The sequence below is a fragment of the Equus asinus genome, chromosome 2 (genome assembly GCF_041296235.1).
Source record: "Equus asinus isolate D_3611 breed Donkey chromosome 2, EquAss-T2T_v2, whole genome shotgun sequence".
NCBI classification, from domain to species: domain Eukaryota; kingdom Metazoa; phylum Chordata; class Mammalia; order Perissodactyla; family Equidae; genus Equus; species Equus asinus.
The window spans coordinates 52,825,665-52,833,454 of NC_091791.1; the positions used below are offsets into that span (position 1 = coordinate 52,825,665).

General features: G+C 37.3%; 1 non-coding gene across 1 annotated transcript; it reads right to left on the reverse strand.

Annotated features, from left to right (window-relative positions):
* Window positions 1-256: 256 nt before the first annotated feature.
* On the reverse strand, window positions 257-361 carry LOC123283602 (U6 spliceosomal RNA). The gene has a single exon (XR_006524279.2). It is a non-coding gene; the product is annotated as a U6 spliceosomal RNA (small nuclear RNA).
* Between the last annotated feature and the right edge of the window lie 7,429 nt (window positions 362-7,790).

The following is a 7,790-nucleotide window of genomic DNA, read 5'->3' on the forward strand; positions in this document are numbered from 1 at the left end:
AAGACATTATCTATTGACTTCTTATTACGGTGGAGGGAGATTTTCGCTCTCTCCCTTATCCTTTAGCTCCCTCATCCTCCCGATTAGTTATATCATAATATGGAGGTTAATCCATTTTGAGTATTTTATTTATTATGATTAAGTAAATACTGTTTGCTGCTAAGCCACATGGCATACTATGATTAATTACATTCTCGTGTAATTTTTTGTCTTTCTTGGAGTTAATAATTACTTCATTTTTTCATTTGCTTAGTTAAGAAATATGAATTGCTTCATGAATTTGCATGTCCCTCTTGGACAAGGGCCATGTTGAGCTTCTTTTCCTCTTTTCAGTTTATGTACATGTGCAAAGTATGTGCCCCCATGCTGTTTTGAGTCTTAACGGCTGTTTTCTTTTCATTCAAAACCTCATAAAGCTATATAGGTCCTACTTAATGACAAAGATTACCCCAGATCACAGGACCAACAATGAACCCTACACACAACCAGTGCTCCATAAATATTTCCAGTTTGGTTTATTATCTATGATCTTGTGCTGTATACAGCTCCCACCAACAATTTGCATATTCTGTACTCACAGAGGTTTACTCACCAAGGTTGGACACAAGGAGCCAAGACTCACACACATCATGTGAAGCGAAACCAGCTCTTTACACTGACTCTCAAATATATTCCTTAAGATGCACTGTAAGTCTATCAACTGGAGATAAGACTTGTAGAAATTCCATCTTTCTAGAAGATAATCTTAAATTTAGAAATAAATAAGTGGCGTCTTAGAAACTTCAGAGGAAAACAGCTTGTCACAAAGCCTGGGCTTTCACTCAGAGCTTGTTGGATCTTATTTGAGACACAGTTCTAGGAAATATGATTGTCACAGTCATAAGCAAGTTAGAAGTGGCAGCAAACTATAAAGGGGTAACAGAGGTGGACACAAGAGCAGTGGGAGAAGGAAAGTTAGCTGACCTTAAGAGAAGAACAGCAACTCAAAGTCAGAACTGCATTATTATCTGGTATCAAAACAGACATTTATAATTATGATTTTTGCATCACTCAAGAAGGCATTTTAGACATGTTTCTTTCTCAAATTTGAAGTCTTGGTACTTGAAGGAGTCAACTTGTGTTATCTAGAAAATATGTGTAATACTTCACTCTTGCTACTGCCAGATAAACAAGGTAGATTAAGTTCCATTTCGTCTTAACTCAGGGAATGGCATACCTCCCTGGCTGAGAAAGCGTTTATTTCTTAACAGAATGTATTTTTCAGAAACTTTACCAAAAGGCTTATAAAAAATAAATTTGAGCAAGACCAAAGAGATTTGTTTCACTCCAGGTCAATGAAACCTGCAATGTAAAAAGTTTTTTTAGTAGTTTTATTTTCTCCCAGGGTTTAATATAATGGATAAGAATGTCTGAAATTATAGCATTTTGTGAAATAATTAGAACAGATCTCCAGTTAGGGAAAAGCTGATGGCTGTATTTTTGTATCCCTCTTCCCAACCAAAAAAACAGGAACCTGGTAGCAGAGAAGAAAGAAGTGTCTCCACTGGAACCAAGTTGGAATTAGAGAGTTATAGCTTCATGATCACGCTTGACCACCAAGGCCTGGGTTGGAAGTTCTCCGCATGAGGAAGTTTATCTAGAGAGAAGTGCTAAGAAAAGCTTTGCTCTCCCTAAAGAACACACATTTTTTTCTTCCCCACATTGAAAATCAGGTGTGTGTGATTATCTAATTCATGTTTTTTTCTCCCTCTTGACTATGAGCTCCATAGGACAGAGAATATATCTGCTTTTCTGACCATTACCCTTAGAACCTTACACAGTGCCTGGCACCTAAAAGACATTTAATAAGCATCTATTGAATTTGTGCTATTGAATGATATTCCTTTTTCATTTTGGTCACCAGGAACCTCTGGGCTAAATTTATAACTTATCCACTGCTGTGTTACTGGGCCAAATAGTGTTCGGATCTGTACTCTATTTTTTTCACCCTCTTTACTTCCTATTTTAATATTAATTTCCCCTAACACATGTTTTTATTTTTATTCTATTGTTTTCTTGCGTGTTTTCTTCTGTGGGTCATCTTAAATCAATTGTTGAACACACTGGGTATAAAATCATTGTTATAATTAGAAGCAAGTTACCTGCTACTACCAAGAGAAACATTCTAACAAGTCTAAAATTTACTTCACCTAATTTCTCCTAGATTAAAATACTGAGAAGGAAATGAGGTTTTCCTTGAAATTTGTACCCACTTACTCTATTGGTAGCCAACATGTACTGAATATCAGTCACTATTCCAAACACCTCACTTATGCTAATTCATTTAATCCTCACAAATGCCTTCAGATACTGAGACTGTTTCTCAAAGGAGGAAGGAATTACAGGGACAAAATGTTACTAAAATTGTGTCATTCCTTGGTTTATCAATCAGGAATTTATCAGTTACAAATAAGTCCGGCTGTTCATAACACAACACTTAGTAAATAGGGGCTTGAATAAGAATAGGTTATTTATCTAGTGCAACAAAAATTCCACTGGAATGCATTTCAGAGTCGGCACAGAAATCTATAGTGCCATAAGATTCTTATCTTTCCACTCAGCCATTCTTTCTGTGTCTTCGTGCTTGTGGCTTCATGGTCCAAGATGGCAGCACCATCTCTATCGTCACATCTACAGTCCAGGTAGGAAGAAAGAGAAAGGCAAAGGGCAAAAATGTTTGCTGGCTGAGTGTGCCTTCATTAACAAGAAAACAACAGCTTTCCCTAGATGCCTCACCAGGTGACTTTCACTTAGATCTCGTTGGCCAGAATGAGGTCACATGGTTCCTCCTTTCACTTGCAAGGGAATCCGGGAAATGCAGTTTTTTTAGGTAAGGTACACTGCCATCCCAAATAGAATCGACCTATGTGTAGGCTATCAGCTGTTTCTCTAATGTTCTCATATATGAGTAAACAATATCAATGTACCACGGAAATCAGAAGAATGTCAGACATTATAGAAATGATGGAATTGGGCCTATTTTTATTCCACTGTTACCTTAGCGCAAGATTTTTAGGCCTTCATCGTGTTACAGGTCTAGAAGCAATTTCTCACATATAATCATATTTGTTGTAATGACTTTTCATGCACTGAGATATCATCAGATATTCTGCACTAATAGGATTTCTGACAGTGGTCTTGCAAATATCCTTCACCAAAAAGGTTCAGAATTCATTAGTGTATCTAAACCCTCACATACACATATACAAAAAAAAAGTAGTGCCAAGCAGCTGGGAATCAAGTAAGTAAAGAACATTTACTGATAATCAGGATTAATTTTGAGGAAAATGATACTGTTGGGATTTTAGAAAGAATAAACAACTGACATAATGAAATATTTTCAGTATTTTTTTCACCTTATGTGAAGGGAGTTGTTTTCCCAACAAGATGTGAATACCTGTTACACAAATATTAAGTATAATTCTTATGATTACAATGAAGAGGAAACCTTCAAACACTCTGTAGTTTAAACTAAGTTTATCTCCTTTATCCAAACCCTCTTTAGCTACATAGGGGAGCTATAATTCCTATAACTTCTAAAATGATTGGAATCTAAGAATGGGTGGAAGAAGTTGTTTTTGGTACCATCATAATGCAATGTAACTGCCCAATAGTGTTCTCTACCAAAAACAACTTAATAAAAACACCTTAAAAATGATCAGAACTGGACGGCTGAAAATAAAGCAGTAGGTCTCATAGAGGATATTGGTTGCATTCTGCTTTGCATTTCAACTTCTTTCGGTTTGGTTGGTTTTTACAGGAGTGTAGTTTGAGGGAGAATTCAAGGTATCTGTTTTCTACACTTCTGTGCTTTTACCATGTCCCAGTCAGGATGCCTTCCCTCCCTTCTTGGCCCTGTTGAACACCTGTCTACTCTTCAAGGCTGCACCTACAAAGTCTTCCCCGATACCCTCTGTCTACCCCCATCTCCTTCTCCATAATCTGATTGAATTCATTGTAGTATTATTCATATGTATCATGACCTTATAATTTATCATACACACTAGGACTATTTTGAAAGTGAAAGAAAACACTACTAAATACTATGCCAGTTCACAAGGGTCAATCAGGAATAACCCAGGCAACCAAAGACGCACGGTCTCCCTACTTATCTGGTCCAGGGGCCTCTGACATCCATGGGAGAAACATTCTCACAATTGCCAAGAGGCATGAATCATGAAAAGTTCAGGTAAATGGCTGTCTCCTAAATCCCATTTGCATCTAGACACACATGTGTCTGGACATCACCTATACACTGCAAGAAAAATGCCTTTTCGAGTTTTGTCTCTCGTTTGATGGTCACTTTTTCACAAAGAAACAAAGCCTTTAAAGACTTCACAGGACACAGGGGTAGGAAAGGCTGTGTCTCAGGTTCATGAACCAGCCACGTGATGGCCACCTTCTCAGCAGCCTCCACATGCATGCAGTTAAAATTCCTACCTCAGGAAAGTGCCAAATTGATACATCATGATCCTCCTTGTCACTTCTCACAAGTTAAAGCATAAATGTTAATGTATAGTAATTATATATTGCCTGAACCTTCTTTAAGTTTCAAGACCCCATGGTTTCAATGAAGTCCCTGTTCAAGCGTTTGAGCTACTACGAAGCTGTTTTTTGAGAAAAGCTGTAGACTAGTCTACAGGAATTCCAGTGGCCCACCATTTCATCAGAGAGATAAAGTGGCCCTTTTCTACCTACACATTAATATTTAAGATTATTATGCCTCTAATTCCATCCTTCTCCTCACAACTAAATTTCTGGAAGACTTGTCAATATTCTTCACTTCTCATGCATTTCTCACTCTACTACCTTCTGTCTCCAGCACCCTCTGTACCATGGGAACTGTTCTGACAAAGGCTAACAATAAACTCCTGCTAAAACTGGAAACTCTTTCAGGCTTTATTATATTTGAACTCTTCCCACTGACCATTTCCTCTTCAATGGATGTTTTCTTTCTTTGGCTTCTGGCTTGTCGCTCTCTCCTGGTTCTTGGTCTCATTTGTCGATCCCTCTACCTTCAATCGCCTCTTGAATATCAGTGTTCTCCAGGGTTCTGTTCTGGGCCCTCTTTCCTCCCCATCCTCACATTCTTCCTTGGCAAACACATGGACTCCTCTGGCGTCAAACAATACTACATAAGCAGCAATCAAGGGTTCTAAATTTTCTAATCAGCTCCAAATTATTACACTTTATTTTTAATTTTAAAAGTAAAAATTACTGGGACTGGCCCCATAGCCGAGTGGTTAAGTTTGTGTGCTCCGCCTCGGTGGCCCAGGGTTTCGCCAGTTGGATCCTGGGCGCGGACATGGTACCGCTCATCAGGCCATGCTGAGGCAGCATCCCACATAGCACAACCAGAAGGACCACAACTACAACATACAACTTTGTATATTGTTGTATACTTTGGGGGGAAAGAATAAGAAAAGAAAGAAAAAGATTGGCAACAGGTGTTAGCTCAGGTGCCAATCTTTAATTAAAAACATAAAGTAAAAGTTACTTTTATTATGCAACTAAATGTGATTTAATTTTCAGAATTTCATGGGATTTCTCCCATAAATTTTCAAATCCACCTGCCTTTTGTAGCCTCTTGCACCATCCTTTGTGTACAAATTTTTGGTTAAGCAACTTATCTGAGTTCAAATCTCAATCTACCACTCACTAGTGTGAGCTTGGGCAATAAATTATGTAACCTCTTTGTGTCTCAATTTCTTCGTCCTATAAAATGGGGTTAATAATAACAAATCCTACCTCATGTAGTTATGGGAAGATTATAGGAGCTAAACTCCACGCAAAGCACTTGGAACAATACCTGGCACTGTAAGTTCTGTATCCCTGTTAGCTGTTACCATTTTATACAGTCAACTGACATACTGTGAAGACTCCCATGTCTCTTGTAAGTATTAAACTGCCTGTTCACATGGATATTCCGTAGGTGCCTCAGTTGCAACATGTCCGATGCTGAACTTCTCATTTCTTTGCACGGACTCCCTCCTCTGTTCCCTGTTCAAATGAGTGGTCTCGCTTATCATTCCCCACCCAGCCACAAGATATCATTGATACTTTTAGCTACTTTCTCCCCATCCTTATAATTGATCATGTTGATTCTACCTTCCAAATGTCTCAGACTGGACCCATTTCTCTGTTAGCATTGTCAACTCATTTTCTCTCAACTTGACCTTCACTTCCTTTTCCAATTCAACTTATTTCTAAGACACTGATCTGGTCACATCATTCCACTGTTTAACAGACTTTCAAGGCACTCCATTGTCTATAGTAGTGCTATGCAAAAGAATTTTCCACAATGATGGAAATTTCTATATCTGTGCTCTCCAGTATGGTTGTCACTGTCCACAAGTGCCTATTGAGTACTTGAAACGTGACCAGTGCAACGAATTTTTAATTATGTTTAATTCTAATTAGTTTAAACATAAATAGCCTCATATAATGTGTGGCTACCATATTGAACAACACAGGTCTGGAGGATATAGCCCACCAAACCTGGCCTGGCAAATCCTACATTGCCCATCCCCTGATATCCTATACCCTAATCTCAATAGTCTCTTATCTTTTTCCAATATGCCTTGTACTTTTATCCATCTGTGCCTTTACAAATGTTGTGCCCTTTGCCTAAAAGGCATTTCTTACCTTTGCTATCAGATAAACTCCTAATCAGCTTTGCAAACTTAGATTAAATGTCACTCTCTCTCAGAAGCCTTTTCTGACATCATATACAGAGATATACAAGTTTACTTTTACTTCTGTGCTCCCTTGCACTTAAAGTTTATCACTATTGTATGTTTTGTTATAGTGGATATTATATACGTTTACATATATATATGTTTTATTACATATTATATATTATGTTTTAGCTATTTGTTTGTCTGTTCCCAAATTATGATCTCCTGTAGAGCAGTTCCTAGCTCGGTACCTTAGACTTATTTAACATTTGTTGAACGAATAAATAAATAAATGAAACACAAAAAACTAATTTTGATCAATAACTAGATACCTATACTTTGGGTTGGTGGGCATTAGCAATCTCATATTTTTGTCACCTTTATTTATCTTTAATCATTGGTACAGTGCCTGTCAAAATAGCAGTTGAAAAAACTGACTTTGAAATGGGTTGGCCAAAGATTGTTGCTAGTCATTCTGACTCTAGATTCTCAAGGCTCTACTCTTGTACTAAATCAGATTATTGGAAAGGCATACATCTAACTTCTCTCAGAAATACCAAGGATGACAATGTAACTCTATATTTTCCTTTTTCTTGTTGTTACTATAAGAAATGGTCATGCAGAGACTGAATTTTCGATAAAATTCTATCAAAGACGCCATTCATTATGTCATTCGATGCTCCTTATAGAAAGACCTATGTGAGAATTCTGCTAGTAGAGTACTAGAAAGATAACAAACACGCACACATCCTTTCATCAGCTGATGACAGCTACATGACACTTCTCATTTCCCTCTGGCTGCTAAGAAGCTCAGAGTTAAGTTTTAAGCATTGTAATTCGCAACTTCTTTTTTTGTTTTTAAGCTCAAGGTAAATTCCACTCTTTAATCTCTGTCTAAATGGTTTTATTGGGTCTATGATATTTGTTGCTAATAGTCTCAGATCCTTTTGTATTATCAAATATTCTTTTAGACATTATAAATATTAAATAAGTAAAATATACAATTTCCCATTTTAAATGATCTATTTGTATGTATCTATATTTTCTCTCCAGTAGGTCAATTTCTTAGAGACG